At 34.8% G+C, this 17,602-nt stretch overlaps 1 long non-coding RNA gene and 1 pseudogene across 4 annotated transcripts in view; both read left to right on the plus strand.

Annotated features, from left to right (window-relative positions):
* The window catches only part of LOC309801982, a 128,347-nt gene that overhangs the window by 65,035 nt on the left and 45,710 nt on the right, over positions 1-17,602 (plus strand). The gene's annotated exons all lie outside the window — the stretch shown is intronic.
* LOC309802253 (ankyrin repeat domain-containing protein 26-like) overlaps positions 1-17,602 on the plus strand; it is a 91,486-nt pseudogene that overhangs the window by 41,606 nt on the left and 32,278 nt on the right. The window contains exons 14-22 of the transcript in view: positions 992-1,074; positions 2,217-3,329; positions 5,055-5,206; positions 7,496-7,666; positions 9,475-9,508; positions 9,792-9,933; positions 13,201-13,414; positions 15,497-15,680; positions 16,292-16,429. The product of the transcript in view is annotated as an ankyrin repeat domain-containing protein 26-like (transcript). The remainder of the gene's footprint in view (positions 1-991; positions 1,075-2,216; positions 3,330-5,054; positions 5,207-7,495; positions 7,667-9,474; positions 9,509-9,791; positions 9,934-13,200; positions 13,415-15,496; positions 15,681-16,291; positions 16,430-17,602) is intronic.

The raw sequence follows: 17,602 nt of genomic DNA on the forward strand, positions 1-17,602 counted from the left end.
TCCCTGACACCTTTTATCTACATTCTTCTTTAAACTCCATGTTTAGTACTGAGTAGGAACTCAATAAATAATTATTGAGTAAAATAAAGACTGTTTATACAAAGATGATTTCAAGAGATTGTCCTCTACAGTCTAGAAGTAAAGAGGATAGACGTGAAGAAATAATTTACAGTTCAGGTGATGAAGATACACTAGAAAAATCTATAAAGTACTAAGGTAGCTACTAGGAAAGAGATACCTATTTGGGGAAAGAGAGCTGTAATCAAGGAGGACTTCACAAAGCAGGCTGAGTCTTAAAAGGTGAAAAGAACTTTGTCAGAAGAGTAGAGGAAAACATTTCAGATTAAGGAACTGATAAAAGCATGAAAAGTAACAGTAATTTTGGAAACCATGAATAACGTTGCAGTTGAAGCTTGGTGTGTTGTTAAATAGGTACTATTATGAAGTAGAGAACAGAGTATATTGTGATTTTCTATGTTTGTCCTGTCTTTTTAAATTTTGTTTGTTTGTTTGTTTTGCATACACGGGCCTCTCACTGTTGTGGCCTCTCCCGTTGCGGATCACAGGCTCCAGACGCACAGGCCTAGAGGCCATGGCTCACGGGCCCAGCTGCTCCGCTGCATGTGGGATCTTCCCGTACCGGTGCACGAACCTGTGTCCCCTGCATCGGCAGGCGGACTCTCAACCACTGCGCCACCAGGGAAACCCTTTGTTTGGTTTCTGATTGTTCTGTTCATTGATGTTTGGTGGATGAATTTGTCAATGAATCTTTGAGATGTTTGTGTGCCTGTAACCTGGTGACATCTGGTATTTCCCAGATGGTTTGTTGGAGTTTTAGGTAATTAGAAGTATTTCTTAAAGAAGTAAATATTCAGCTAAAGATTAAGCTTAATTTAAATTGTCATTTGATAAAATTTTTTAAATCTATTTTTATAAAGATTATGTCTTTTACCTAACTGTTCTAAGTAGTTAATTTTAACTAAACATATAGATTTGTCAGCAGAACTAGACTTAGAAATAACATCGGAGGAAGCACAAGAAAGGCTTGATGGAAGTGAAAATAACCACTCACAGGTATGTAAAAATGTGAATGTAAATTTCTGGCTCAATATTGTTTTCTATGGTTTAACAACAGAGTTCAAATGAAATTACCTTTCAAAATTAACCTCTTAAAATTGATAGATAATAATTTAATAGTTAGTTTTTATAGTGCTTTAATTACAAAGCTTAAAATATTGTTAGAATCTATTATAATTTATAGTTAAACTTTGTACTTGGAATTGAGGCAAAAAAATTTCCTCAATATTGTTTGCTTCTTCCTTACATGATAAAGAAGGTGATAATCAAATACTGAATCGTATGATTAAGCAGTTGAAATTATGAACAGTATATCAGTGATGGTCCATGAGTTAGATTCATGGAAGGAGAAATCATTCCCAGCTGTTCAAAATTTGCAGTTTCAAATTGCCAGTCACTAATGCCAAGATTAAAGATTTATTCTGTCCTGTGACCTCTATGTAATCGACCTAAAGATCTACATTCAGGGAGAGAAGGGGTCATACAATCAACCCAATTGCCTATTAAGGAAGCAGACCTTCCAGAATTGGACCTTTGTTGTTAGGGTACAAACAATAACTTTCTAATTTATTTCATTTCAGGGTAGGAAACCAGTAAATAATATTAAACAATGTTTTATCCACTTTCATTAGTGGATATTAGAATATAATATAACTGAATGAAAGCAGGTATTACATCAATGTATAATACTATCATAGTATATAATTTGCATTAAAATTTAGGAATTTGTTCCTCTTTCTGATTGATGTTAATTGATTTTGGCTCCTAGTAATTTAAGGTTTGTCTATTCTCCAGTTACTAGTCCTTAAAAAAAAAAAATCCTTACGTGCACATAAGGACTTTTTAAGGTACGGTGAGCTGAAATATTTTTAAGTAAGGAAGCCTTTGTAACATTAAAAATCATCTCCTAATTCATTTTTGGTAGATTTAACATATATGAATTATTTAGTTCAAACAAACAGTGACAAAATTGGGTTTGTGAGTTCATGTTTTTCTCCTGTTTCAGGCTAAGGCAAGTTATTTTTCACTTCTTAGTTGTAATCCAGTGATTTGTGAGTAGCTAAACATAGATTAAGAAGTTTAACGGTTAAATTTTAATTATTTTCTAATTTTTCTTTGTCCGTACTTGATTACTTAAGGATAAAGTTATTTTACAAACATGTACCCTGACAGAAAAGACATCTGAAAATCAAATCAAGCCAATTGATCTTCCACTTTTGCATCTGCAAAAAATGCCTCAAGAACCAGAAATGAATAAGGAATGTGATAGAGAGGACATATCTGTATGTTCAGGACTTCCTTGTGTACAAAAGCATGAGGAAATGTGGATCAAACAAGGCAAATTAGGGTGGAAAAATAACTTCAAACGCATCACAAATAAGTTAAAGTGGAAGTTTGGTGGAACTTTTGGAAAATACAAAATTACTGTTTGTCCTGAGGAAGAGCCACTACATGATAACCCTAAAGAAGGAGCAAACATAAAGGAAATACCTTCTAATTTGACAAATAATATACCTGACTGTCAGGCAAAAGATGCATTTGGAGTATCTGTCTCTCTAGCATTCCAAGCATTTCCTGAACAAAAAGAACCCAGGCTTGAAAATGTTTTTCCATCTTATTTAACCTCTGGGTCTTGGGGACGTGCTTGCCCGTCATCTTCACAGCTTTATTTAAATGAAATTAAATTAGACTATAAAAGTGATAAACCAGACACTGAACATGTTTTTAACAAAAATGAGGAGAGTTTTTATAATGATACAGAAAATAAAAAACTAAGGGACCCAGTAGTTACATTTGAAATGCAAGAAGACCAAGAACTTGATATGCAAATGTTACAAAATATGAACCAAAATACCACTAATTGGAAATTAGACGTCGGATGTATACCTCAGTCTAGTGATCCCAAAAGACTTTTTGATTTATGGCTTGCCCGCTCCAATGAAATGAAACACATGATTCAAATAAAAAGTCGTGATATTTCTGCTGTTACAAATACTTGTAAGAAAACCAAACCAATACAAGACTGGTTCCAGAAGCCATTGCTTGCAGATAATTGCAGTGCTAATAACTATAAAAGCATGCAACCTGAATTACAAAATGGGAGTTCTTCTCCACCGAATAGTAACAGAAGATCCAAAGTGTATCTAAATGAAGAATTACAGCAAGATATGCAAAGGCTTAAGAATGAGATAGGCAAGTTACAAGTAGAGTTCCTGGCTTTCAGAAAAGAGAAAATTCAACTTCAAAAAGAGGTGGAGGTTCATTTGTTGTTACTTTGTTCTTTCTCTTTATCAATGATCTCTGATCCATTCTGATTTTCCACTTAGTAATAAAATGGGGTCAGCTAAATAGGTAATTGTGTAGAAATAGATTACTTCTGCCATCTAAATAATAGGAAACTATTTTCATGGCTTTTGTTCCTTAATCAACCTAAGTCTCTCTCTGTCAGTCTTTCATATGAACTGGGAAACTAATTTAGCTACATACCGTGTGACCTTCTGAGCCAGAATTTCCACAAAGGAAATTACTTAAGAAATATAATAAGCTAGGGTTTTGGGGTTTTTTTTAATCTATTGGGTTTTAAATATAAACTACACTCTATAGTATGGGAAGGAAGCAGTGACTGAAAGAAGGGACATAAACACGTATTCCTGCTAAACTAATCTCTTTATTGTGCTTTAGTGGATGCGATCTTCTCTGCTTTACTCAATTGCTTGGCACTTAGAATTCCAGCATGGCCACTTCAAGATATTTTTAATAACAAATACATGTACTCCCACATATTCTTTAATCACCACTCTCAGATGTTTCTGTTGAGTCAGACCTTTACATTATGTTGTTTAATAAAATGTGGTAAGTTTTGACATGTATGATTTTATCATTTAGGTAGTATAAACCCTCAGCAAAACAAATTCAGTATTTATCTCCAAAGGAGAAAACTGAGTTTTGACGTGCAGTGAGGTTTTTTTTCCTTCCAATAATAGATTTTTAAATTTGTTTCTTTGCTCTTTTGTGTAAGAGGTGCATTGACTGAGTTTTAAAGATAGACAAAAATCTGTAGATATTCTCCTTTACAAGAAAAAGAGATGAGCCCTACCCCCAACTGAGGCATTAAATTACTTTGCCAAAGTCACACTTTTAACTTATCTGATTAATCTGATGAATTCATTTGGTAATTTATCAGATTCAGGGTTACAGAATTGTATCATCTCTTTTGGTGCCATGAAATGATAGGAAATGCCACTTTAGGGGCTTTGGACAAATCATTGAACCTTTCTTGGTTTTATTCCCATTATTGGTAAATAGTGGGGCTAAAGTAGATAATTGCTTCTGTACCCTTTAGCTCTAAAATTTCATGGTTATTGAATGTGAAATTGGGAGGCATTACTCATTTTCCAGAATTCCACACTAACTAACAGTTCATCAATTTCACTCTACTCCTGTTTTTTGGTAAACTTTGGTTCATATATTTTAGTGAACACCGTCACTTTTTTGATATTCCCAGGATCCAAATGAAAAAAGAATTGTAAAAGGCAGTGGGGGAAGAATAGCTTCAGTGCAGAAAGAAGGATGTTTCCTTTTTGTTACTGAAGCACCAAGGTGTCCCATCCTCTAAATTTGGCTGTTTAATGCAAAATCCAGGTGGTAAAGACCAAAGAGGACAAATTTTGTGTCTTTGTCTCTTTATTTCTCTGTCTCTGCCATCAGACAGGGAAGAGTGGATGTGAATAGCTGCACCACATTAAGAAAGCCCTTTTTGAAATTTTTAAAATTTTATTTCTTTTCCTCAAACAGAAAGAAGCAGACTTTACAAAAATTTCAATGACTTGTAATTAAAAAAATTAAAGTAAGCACAAAACTATTTTTATTGCTTAAAGCCGGGGCAAACTCTGAGTCAAGTAATTAATGACAATGAAAAGGTCTTTATAATGAATAAGGTAATAACAATTACATGTAGTGTCAAACTTTCATTAAAGGTTGAAGAAGCAAAGAAGAAGCACAAAAGTAGTGAAATGGAAGTATCAGAAAACATATATGATGCTGATGATAGTGGATTAATTCAACAGAGAAAGAGCAGAAAAACTAATAACCAACAGTTTCCTACCATGGAGAATGAAGATTCTGATAGGTAAGCCTATGTCAGTATTTAACAATAGATAATTGTTATTTTCCTATAAAACAAGTTCTCATTTGAGCTACTGTTCATGATTAACAAATTTTATATTTTTCTAGGGTTATAGTTATTTCTAATACTCTTGTCCTTTAGCCTTAATACTAGAGTTAATTGGTTAACACACCACCGTATTACAGTATTAGAGTATTCTGGATTTGACTGTATACTTACCTTTACCAGTGTGTTGTATATTTAAATATATTTTATGTTACTAATTAGCGTCCTTTCAGCATTTCTTGTGAGGCAGGTCTAGTGGTGATGACCTCCCTCAGCTTTGCTTTGTTTGGGAAAGCCTTTATCTCTCCTTCATTTCTGAAAGACAACTTTTCTGGATAGAGTATTCTTGGTTGGCAGGTTTTTTCTTTTAGCACTTTGAATATGTCGTCCTACTCTCTTGAAATCCATTGATAGACTTATGGGGGGTTCCCTTATAATTTACAAGCCTCTTTACTTTTGCTGCTTTTAAGACTCTCTCTTCGTCTTTGATTTTTGACAGTTTTGTTATAATGTCTCCTGGCGAGGATTGCTTTAAGTTGAGTTTGTTTGGTGACCTATGAGCTTTAGGAACTTGGATATCCAAATCTCTCACCAGGTTTAGGAAGTTCTCCACCATTTTTTCTTTAAATAAGCTTCTGCCAACTTCTCCCTATCTTCTCTTTCTGGAACTGCAATGATTTATGAATTATTTCCTTTGATGGTATCTGGTAATTTATGTAGGCTTTCTTCCCACTTTTTCATTCTTTTTTTCTTTATTCTCCTCTGATTGGATAATTTCAAAGCTCCTGTCTCTTAACTCACAGATTCTTTCTTCTGTTTGATCCATTCTGCTGTCAGTGCTCTTTATTGCATTTTTCCTTTCATTCATTGTATTCTTCAGCTCCAAAACTTCCATTTGGTTATTTTTTATTATTTCTATCTCTTTGTTAAACTCCTCATCTTGTTTGTGTATTACTTTCCTGATTTTATTGGGTTGTCTTTCTGTGTTTTCTTGTAGCTCACTGAGTTTCCTTAAAACTACTATTTTGAATTCTCTATCAGGTAGATTGCAGATCTCCATGACTTTGGGATTTGTTACTGGAAAATTATTGTGATCTTTTGGTAGTGTCATGTTTTCTTGATTTTTTTTATGCTACTTGAAGTTTTGCATTGCTGTCTTTGAATTTGAAGTAGCAGTCACCTCTTCCAGTCTTTAATAACTGCCCTCTCCAATGTATCCCAACTTGCATTTTTTTGTTCCAGTGGTATGCTGGCACTTCTCTGCTGGAAACCTGGGTTTCCACAAAGGCTCTCTCGTCTGTGGGTGATTGTCTAAGACAGTGTTTTCCAGGGGTTCCCTGGACGTTGCTAAGAGTGGCTGGAGCCAGTTCATGGGCCATGCAGGGTCCACAGCTGGGCTGTGGTCTGTATGTCTGTTACCACTTGGGTGGGCAGGACTCTTCCCAGGTCCCTTGGTTTATGGTGCTGGATCCTGCAACTGCCACAAAGCCACTGTTGTCTGTGGATAGATGCCAAATTGTTGCTGGTGGTGGAGGGCTACTATGAGGTACCTATCTTTCAGCCCTGATGCTGACATGACCCCAACATGTGTGTGTTTAAAAGTAAATTTTCCCCCAAAGATATTTCCTTCAGTTCTTCTTTCGTGTTTTATGTACCTCATGTTATTTTTAAAAATCATGCAAATTAAACATTATTATATATCAAAACAAAACAAAAAAATATAGTAGAAATCTAATTATTACTCCCATGTCTAAGAGTCATTGCTTTTAGGCAGTGAACTCCAGCTTTTCATTGTAGCACTTGAGGTTCTTCAGAATGTCTTTCCAGACTCATCTCTCTTCTTCCTTCCATGTATTTTGTACTTTTCCTTCCAAGTTTCTAGGAAACACCTAGACTCCATGTGTCTAATCTTTGTGCTCACATTCTAATCACCAAGTAAAATGATTTTCTCCATTTTCTTTTCCTCATGACCTCCTCTGTTTATTTAACCTCTTCTGTAAAGCTTTCCTATGTTCACTTATAACTTTCATGTGTCAACGCTTACATATCACATTGTATCATAATTGTGTATCTGTCTTTGAAGCAAGAATTTGTATTTGCTTGCATATGGTTGGTACTTCATAAGTGTTTTCTGAACTAATAAATGACTTATGATGGGTAAGAGTTGGAATTTTACAAAAATTGTTTTTTTATTCTTTATCAGTAGAATTATTAGAAAACATTGGTTTTTTAATGGATTTTTTAAAGTAGCAGTCCTGGCGTGCACATGAAGGAAGTAAAGAAAAAGGAAAATGAAAAATGGACATCAAAAGAATGTGTGATTACACCAATGTTTGAGAAGGCTGATTCACTGAGTGGTGGTCTGCTACACATGAAGGATGACAGCAGTTTAAGTGGAGTAGATCAGGATGATGGCAGGTAAAATCTACAAATTCTTTTAGGTCAAGAAATATTAGCACTGAATACTTTTTCTGGAAATAGAACAGCATAATATAGTGTACAGGTCATGACAGGAGTATTCTCAACTATACCAGATGAACGCTGCTGAAAGGTTAAGATGAGGACGAGTGGCTTTGACCAGAAGTAGTTTCAATAAATATTCCCCATGGAAGCTGGACTGTAGTGAATAAGTATAAACGGCTCCTTAGGGAATATTTACTGGGAAAGGCAATAGAGAACTGGAAGGTAACTGAAGAGGAATGTGGAGTTCAAGGGAGTTTCCTTTCTCTTTTTATGTTAAGATGGGCGTTTTTAGAGTATGTTTGTATGCTGTTGGAAATGAGCCAGTAGAGGATGCATTTATTCAGTTTAATGTTGTTTGCATGTCCAATATTAGAAAGCTTATTGATTGTATTACATTATCTTTAAAATATTATAGTAAACTAATTGTACATAATACTTCTATTCACGTATAGTTTTATGGTAAGGGCTTGTTCATTGATTTTGAAGTGTAATATTCTTATATAATTGAATATGCAGATGAGTACTTAAAAGTTATTCTGTCATACATAGATTTTTAAAAATTATATAATCAAATTTACAAACATTTAGGCCATACTGAAAAGGATTTAATCATTCCTTGATAATTCTAGATGACAGTATCATCATGAGTGGCTATGGTTTTGTAAGGTACTCTAAAACAGGTTATGTTAACTTCATAGTGGTTTAGATTCCAGGGAAAAGGGTAAGATTTTGTTTATATTTGATAGGAAAAAAACTATTAACAATCTATCACAGATTATTACTTTTGGATTATAAAGTTCTAAATTTCAAAAGTCATGCTTCCTATACCAAAAGTGTCATTAACACGTAATTGTGCGCTAAGTATATGTTGAATGTATGAATAAACAGCTGAATGGGTGAATGAATGAATGGGTGAATGAAACCCTCATCAGTGGGTTGATGAATTTCTTTACAAAAGCAAATCTTTATTGAAAATAGAATTCCAATATTGCCTGGGTTTAAAGTCTTTTTATTTTTGAAAAATATGTGTAAGATTCAGAAATTATTATTTATAGTTATAACTAGACATGGAATAATAATACAGATTCATTTGCTATCATATTACTTAAGAACACTTAAAATAAATATTACCTTCTCATCATATTGTGAAACACAAGTGTTGAAGCCAGATTTCCTGGGTTTGAATTCTGGGTCAGCTGCCGATCTGCTGTATGGGCTTGGGCAAGTTACTTAGCCTTTCTGTGCTGCGTTTCTTCCTGTGTAAAAAGGACCTAATGTATTACCTCTCTCCCAGAATTGTTGTGAGGATTAAAATGCCTTTAAGACATGTAAGGTGCTTATAATAATGCATAGCAATTACATAGTAAGTCCTCGAAAAGCTAATATCATGATTATTAAAAAAGGGTTTCTTTCATATAGGACTTAATACTTTCGAAATAGGTTTTAGTGCCATAAAGTTAGTTTTTATTGAAAATGACGATAACAAAAAACCCTGGTATATTTCTTCCTATCAAATAATGCAAGTAACATTATGTTTTTCCTTTTCCTTTGATTGTCAGCTTAATTTAATTTAATGCTTTGTTAATATTATTATGGTGTATTTTCTTTGTCCTTTAATGTTACTCTTTCTATTTATTGTTTAATCTCTTTTATAGAAAATTAATTACCAATGCAAAGATTTTATGTAAAAAATAATAGGTTTAGGTATTCTTTGTATTTTAAGTATTTAATATTTGCCTGAAAAGAATCGTTTGTTTTTTTAGGACTACAAAGGAAACATCTAATGAAAAGAACAAGGTAGAGTAAAAAATTAATTATAAAAAATATTATCCTGTAGTAAAAAATTACTTTGTGAAAGGTATAGTGGAAAAATAGAAAATCTTCCTTTGTTGTAGAAACATTTACTTTGAAAAAATAATTTAGAAACACTGTTGATAAAATTATCCCTTTGATAAAAATCTGTTCTTTTAAGAAGTATCTGTGTTTTTACTTTAATAAAGAGATATTTATCACCTCTGTACACTTAGTATATTTTATAAGTATTTTGGGGACATTGTGAAATAGTATGTTTTGTTTGTAGGTCAAAGAGCAAATTAATTCTATGGATGACCTTGATGACTTAACTCAGTCATCTGAAACAGCTTTTGAGGATTGCCAGATGCTTTACTCTAATTATAAGAATTCCATGTTGCTAATAGAACAACTTGGCATGGAGTGTAAAGGTAGGACCATGGTATAAATATGTATATTTTTGTGTATACTGTTGTAATATTTGGTAGAATTCACCAGTGTAGCCATTTGGGCCTGGAATTTTCTTTGTGGGAAGGTCTTTACGTAGGACTTTAGTTTCTTTTTTAGATATAGGGCTATTTAGTTTATTTGTTCTTTTTTTTTTTTTTTTTTTTTTTTGCGGTACGCAGGCCTCTCAGTGCTGTGGCCTCTCCCGTTGCGGAGCACAGGCTCCAATGCGCAGGCTCAGCGGCCATGGTTCATGGGCCCAGCCGCTCCATGGCATGTGGGATCTTCCTGGACCCGGGCACGAACCCGTGTCCCCTGCATCGGCAGTTGGACTCTCAACCCCTGCGCCAGCAGGGAAGCCCTATTTGTTCTTTCTTGATTGAGCTTTGGTATTTTCCCTCTTTCAAGGAATTTACCCACTTCATCTGAGCTGTCAAATTTATTTACATAATGTTCATAATATTACTCTGTCAGTCTTTTAATATCTATAGAATCTGTAGTAATTTCTCATTACTCATTTCTGTGAAATTGGTAATTTGTGCCTTCTCTCTCTCTCTTTTTTTTTAATTATCAGCCTGGCTAGAGGTTTATCACTTTTATTCACCTTCTGAACATATGTGGTTTCACTGGTTTTTTAAAAAATTAAATTATTTATTTATTTATTTTTGGCTGTGTTGGGTCTTCGTTGCTGTGCTCAGGCTTTCTCTAGTTGCGGCAAGCAGGGGCTACTCTTCATTCAGTGTGAGGGCTTCTCATTGCTGTGGCTTCTCTTGTTGTGGAGCATGGATTCTAGGTACATGTGCTTCAGTAGTTGTGGCACACGGGCTCAGTAGTTGTGGCTTGCGGATGGTAGAATGCAGGCTCAGTAGTTTTGGCACACAGGCTTAGTTGCTCTGCGGTATGTGGCATCTTCCTGGACCAGGGATCAAACCCGTGTCCCTTGCATTGGCAGGTGGATTCTTAACCATTGTGCCACCAGGGGAGTCCCTCATTGATCTTTCCATGTCTTTATTGTTTTGTTTGTTTTGTTTTTTCTCATTGATTTTTTCTTTGATGTTTTTTATTTCCTTTCTTCTGCTTGCTTTGGGTTTACTTTGCTGTTTTTTAAAAAATATTTATTTATTTATTTTATTTTTGGCTGCTTTAGGTCTTAGTTGCAGCATGTGGTATCTTTTGTTGCAGCGCATGGGCTTCTGTCTCTAGTTGTGGCATGTGGGCTCAGTATTTGTGACACTCCAAATTGGGTGTGGGCTCCAGCGTGTGTGGGCTCTGTAGTTGCGGCATGCCAGCTCTCTAGTTGTGGCTTGCGTGTTCAGTCGTTGCAGTGGGCAGGCTTAGTTGACCCATGTCATGTGGGGTTTTAGTCCCCCGACCAGGGATCGAACCCATGTCCCCTGGATTGAAAGGCAGATCCTTAACCACCGAACCATAAAGGAAGTCCCCTAATTTGCTCTTTTTCTGGATTTTTATGTTGGAAGCCAAGGTCATTGATTTGAGACCTTCTTTTCTAATATAGACATCCAGTGCTATAAATTTTCATGCAAGTAAGCAGCATTCCACAAATTGTAATATATTATGTTTTCATTTTTATTCAGTTCAAAATACTTTGTAATTCCTCTTTTCATTACCTCTTTAATCCAAGGATGATTTAGATGTGTGTTATTTAGTTTTCGAATATTGGAGTATTTTCCAGAAATATTTTTGTTCTTCATTTCCAGTTTGATTGCTTTGTGGTCAGAGAACATACTTTGTATGACTTAAATCCTTTTGACTTACTCCTTTATTTTATAACCCAGAATATAGTCTTTTGGTAAGTGTTCCATGGCTACTTGAAAAGAATGGTGGTGTTCAAGTCTACAGTATCCTTGATGATTTTCTGCCTGCTCTTTCTATCACTTATTCATTGAGGGGTATTGAAATCTCAGACTGTAATTGTGGATTTGTCTATTTTTCTTTGCAGTTCTCTCAAGTTTTGCTTCATATATTTTGAAGTTACTAGGCGCATAAGCGTTTAGGGTTGTTATGCTTCTTATTAATTGACACTCCTCATTATGAAATGACCTTGTTTGTTGCTGATAATGTTTTTTGCTCTGAAGTCTACTTTGTTTGGTATTAATATAGCCAGTCTAGCTTAGCTTTGTTTTGACACATGTTAGTGTGGTATATCTTATTTCTAACCTTATTACAAATTTATGTCTGTATGTTTAAAGTGCATTTCTTATAGGTGGCATACAGTTGGGTCTTGCTTTTTGATCCAGTCTGACAATCTGCTTTTTCTTAAAAATTAATTAATTTGTTTATGTATTTATTTTTGGCTGTGTTGGGTCTTCATTGCTGCACACAGGCTTTCTCTAGTTATGGCGAGTGGAGGCTACTCTTCGTTGTGGTGCACAGGCTTCTCATTGCGGTGGCTTCTCTTGCTGTGGAGCACAGGCTGTAGGCCCATGGGCTTCAGTAATTGTGGCATGTGGGCTCAGTCGTTGTGGCGCATGGGTTTAGTTGCTCCATGACGTGTGGGAGGACCAGGGCTCAAACTTGTGTCTCCTGCATTGGCAGGTGGGTTCCTGACCACTGCGCCACCAGTGAAGTCCCTGACAATCTGCTTTTTAATTGAGGTTTTCAGACCATTTTCACTTAATGTGATTATTGATACAGTAGGTATGAATCTGTCATTATGCTGTTTGATTTCTGTTTATCCCATCTGTTCTTTGTTCCCCTTTTCTTTTTCTGCCATCTTTTAGATTAATCAAGTAATTTTTATGATGTAGTTTTATTTCTTTTTTGTTTTTTTGGTTTATTAACTGTAACTCTTTTGTTTCACTATTTTAGTGGTTGCTTTAGGGTTTACAGTATTTTACTTAGGGTTATCACAGTCCACCTTCAAGTAATATTGTACCACGTCATATATAGGGTAAGAATATTACAAAATAGTTTACTGCCACTTCTTCTCTCCTTGTCAGATCCTCCTGGATCTGTGGGATTGTAGTTTTCATTAAGTTTAGAAAGTTGTTGGCCATTCTTTTCTTCAAATATTTTTTTTTCTGTTTCTTTCCTCCACCTCTTTGGGGCATTGTATATTTAGCCACTTGAATTCCTGGTCAGGGAATTAAGGTCCCGCATGCTGTGCGGCATGGCCAAAAAAAAAATGTATTTTTTTTTGTTATGGATGAGTGAAGGTGAAAATGCACAGTGCTTTTATACATAAAAATTACTCATATATTTTATTTCTATCTTGTTTATTCCTAATGCAGATTCTGTTAGCTTATTGAAAATTCAGGATGCAGTTCTTTCATATGAAAGATTAATAGAACTTAAAAAAGATCACTGTGAACTACTTACAGGAAAAAACAACAAAATGGAAAGTAAGGTTACTGGGCTACCAAAGGAACTATCAGAAACAAAAGAAATGAAATCACAGTTAGAGCATCAAAAAGTGGAGTGGGAACAAGAGCTCTGCAGCTTGAGGTATTGAACGTCTTGGTTTTAAAGAAATATTTGAACTGTTTCTATTTACTGTAATACTACAGATGTGTATTTACTTTAATACTACGGGAAGTTTTTTGGTTTTTTTTGTGTGTGTGGTACGTGGGCCTCTCACTGTTGTGGCCTCTCCCGTTGTGGAGCACAGGCTCTGGATGCGCAGGCTCAGCGGCCATGGCTCACGGGCCCAGCCGCTCCACGGCATGTGGGATCTTCCCGGACCGGGGCACGAACCCTTGTCCCCTGCATCGGCAGGCGGACTCTCAACCACTGCGCCACCAGGGAAGCCCTATGGGAAGTTTTATACTTGCTAACTTACCTGCTGGGATTTTACAGGGGAGAAAACTTCATTAGTATTGTGGAGTGTGAAATTCTTGGAAATAATACAACAAGTTCTTAACAGTGGATACATCTACTAATTATTTAATGTATATATTTCCAAATCATCATTTTCATGGCCATACAGAAGTCCTCCATACAAAGCCTCATTTTTTTGTAATCTCTCTTTTTTTTAATTTTATTTTTTTATACAGCAAGTTCTTATTAGTTATCCATTTAATACATATTAGTGTATACATGTTAATCCCAAGCTCCAAGTTCATCCCACCCCGCTGCTTTCCCCCCTTGGTGTCTATACGTTTGTTCTCTACATCTGTGTCTCTATTTCTGCCTTGCATACCAGTTTACCTGTACCATTTTTCTAGATTCCACATATATGCGTTAATATACGATATTTGTTTTTCTCTTTCTGACTTACTTCACTCTGTATGACAGTCCCTAGATCCAACCACGTCTCAACAAGTGACCCAATTTCATTCCTTTTTATGGCTGTGTAATACTCCATTGTATATATGTGCCACATCTTCTTTATCCATTTGTCTGTTGATGGGCATTTACATTGCTTCCATGACCTGGCTATTGTAAATAGTGCTTCAGTGAACATTGGGGTGCTTGTGTCTTTTTGAATTATGGTCATTATTTTTTTTAGCAAATTGAATTTCAGTTATTTTTCATTTTTCTGTATTATATTTAATGCTACAAGGAATGTCTCTTCTATAAATTCATTTCTACATTTCTGATTATTTATTTGGAATAAATTCTTTAATATTGTGTTATTTGGTTAAAGTATGAGAACTTTTTAAAAAGGTCTTTGATCCATGTTTCTAAATTGTTCTCCAGAAAGTTTATATTTCTTTACACTCCCACCAACAGAAGTATGAAATGGCCATTTTTCTGAAGACAAAATTTTTTTAAAATTTATGAAGTTTTTTTCTTAACATATGCATGGATGAAATAAAAGGTAAAAATGGAAGGTGATTACTGATTAGTTTATTCAATATCTCTTTCATACAGAGATAAAATTAGTTCACAGGTTTGTGCTGAAAGCACAAAATACTCTCTATTTAATTAATTAATATGGATCCTGCCTTACGGGATTTAAAATTATTTATTAAATAGCTAATAAACAACAAGTTGAAAAGGTTGCAAAAGAAGAAACATAAAAAGTGTGGGGCAACAGATATTAGACTCCCTAGCCTAGTCTTGGATTACAGTATCTGAAGATATATGTTCTGTAAAAGGCATCTGCAGATTTTATCTGGCACTGTAAGTCATTTAGGGGTACCTGTAGTATTTTATGAAGTTGAAATTTTATTTCTAGTGAACTTATAAACTTGTTTCTAAACAACAGCTTCTCTTTTTAACTAGTAACTAAATTATCTGTCCTAAAGGAGGAGTAATTATGACAGTGTGGAAAACAGGGTAATTTTCGGCCTAACTTCACTGAATAATTTCAAAATTTCTTTCCTACACTATTCACCAGAGTTACTCTTGACTAAAACTTACTTAAGTGGCAGAATGTTTTTTCATTGCTACCTTTCAAGTATATATATCTTTATGAAGAGATTGAAGTGAGGAATTAAAAATATGAGACCTAGAAAGGAAAAAAAAAACTGGAGAACAGAAATTTCATTAGGATACTAAATCAGCGGGTGAAGAGCCAGATCATAAAATGAACTTTTTATTTTCCAACAAAACACATTTTAAGGTAAGCATATTTAACTGCAGATTCACCCTAAAACAAGAAAAAAAGAAGAGAAGAAATGCTGACAGGTTATATGAAAAAATTAGGGAGCAGTTAAGAAGAAAAGAAGAGCAATACAGTAAAGAAGTTGAAATGAAACAACAACTTGAACTCACTCTCAGAGCACTAGACATGGAACTGAGGACTGTGAGAAATAATCTGAATCAGGTAAGTTAATCTTTGGTGAAAATTTCAAATTTCCAACAGTATTTCCTCAGTATTATTTGTAATATCTCTTTGATTTAATATATATTATTTAGGTTTAAAACAAATAAAAAGTGTTATCTCATCCTAAATATGAACTATGACATTTATAGCTTAAATTATTAATTTCTTGCCATTCTTAGCTTCTAATACATGCTCTGTGTATGTTTTCTGAATGGAGGAATGGAAGGTAAATTGAGCTTAATGATTAACATAATGATTGGCATTTTTGGTCCATTCGAAAGTAATATTCTTAATTCCAATCCATGTGTTAATTTTGGCTTTTCTATGTTAAAATACAGGGTAAATTGCCTTGAGACTGCGATGGAACTAGTTAAATGCTTTGTAAAAAGATTTTCTTTCACAATACTATATCTCCCTGTATTTTTGCTCTGTGATAAGTTTAGCAGTCATTTAAATTAAAATCTTAAGTTATTCATGTGGGATAAATATCCTTGTGTTTATTTTAAAAGGCTACTTCCTTTTAACAGTCTTTTTTTTAATTCTGCTCTTAAGCTTTTGACTTTTTTTTTTTAATGGTATGAGACCAAAAACCTCATGAAATGTGTCTCCAGGTTGTAGAAGAGCGAAATGACGCTCAGAGGCAGCTTTCTCGAGAGCAGAATGCCAGAATTTTACAAGATGGAATCCTGACCAGTCACCTTGCCAAACAAAAGGAGATAGAAATGACTAATAAGGAAATGAATTCTGAGGTATTTTCTTTAATCATTTTCAAATATTTGTGTGTATGTATCTGTATATGTATATATTTTAAAAACCAATACTATACATCACAGACAGTGTAGAGGATATTTAAAACCTATTTAAGTATATTTTGGGGAGGGGTGGACGTTTCTCGTCCATTGGATATTTAATATTTTTAATTCAAACATAATTAAATTATATTTGATTAAATTTAATTCAAGTAGTATTTTTAATTCAAATCCATTTGTCTGCAACAGTCAAGCAGTGACATACAATAGCCTCATCCAAGGAGAGGCTTTTAATATTTTCCATAGGAACTGATGAACCTTTCATAATCTGAAAACTATTGCTACCATCTAGAAAAGTCTGCACCCTGATGGCGGTTTAGGCAGGGAAGACCATGTGTGCTCCACCATCGACCACACTACCTGACCAAAGCCCAGCACTGAATACGTTCTTGCCCTCTGCTTTGGAGTGAACATGTCAATCACTATGCACCTCATCATTTTCAGTGTCTAAATCAGAGTCTGTTCTTGGCTTCACTGTCATTTCTTTAACCAGTACCCCATCAATGACATTTTCACATCACTTACAATTTTTCAGTATTGTAAAAGCTGCAACATTAGTTGTAAAAACATTTTTTTTTTTTTTTTTTTTTTTTGCGGTACATGGGCCTCTCACTTTTGTAGCCTGTCCCATGCGGAGCACAGGCCCCGGACGCACAGGCTCAGTGGCCATGGCTTACGGGCCCAGCCGCTCCGTGGCATGTGGAATCTTCCCGGACAGGGGCACGAACCTGTGTCCCCTGCATTGACAGGCTGACTCTAAACCACTGCGCCACCAGGGAAGCCCGTAAAAACATTTTTGAGCACTTTAAAAAAATTATTTCCTTAGAATAAACTTACAAAATTACCAAAAAAAAAAAAGAGAAAACCCCAAAACAAACAAACAAAACAACATTATGGTTTTTGGCAGTGATTTCACTTCCTTGATAGATTAATAGAGAGGTTAGTTTATCCCTTCCACTGATGGTAAGGAGGAAAGGTATAGCCAGTTCAGAGACCGTCTTTTGGATGTCATTCTTCTACTTGTGAGAAAATTAACACTTTGCTCCATGTGGTGTCCTATTTCAGTACAAGGAACTTTTGAAAATAGTGATAGATATGCCATAATATTTATTT

This window comes from Mesoplodon mirus, assembly GCF_964341445.2.
Source record: "Mesoplodon mirus genome assembly, chromosome: 4".
NCBI classification, from domain to species: domain Eukaryota; kingdom Metazoa; phylum Chordata; class Mammalia; order Artiodactyla; family Ziphiidae; genus Mesoplodon; species Mesoplodon mirus.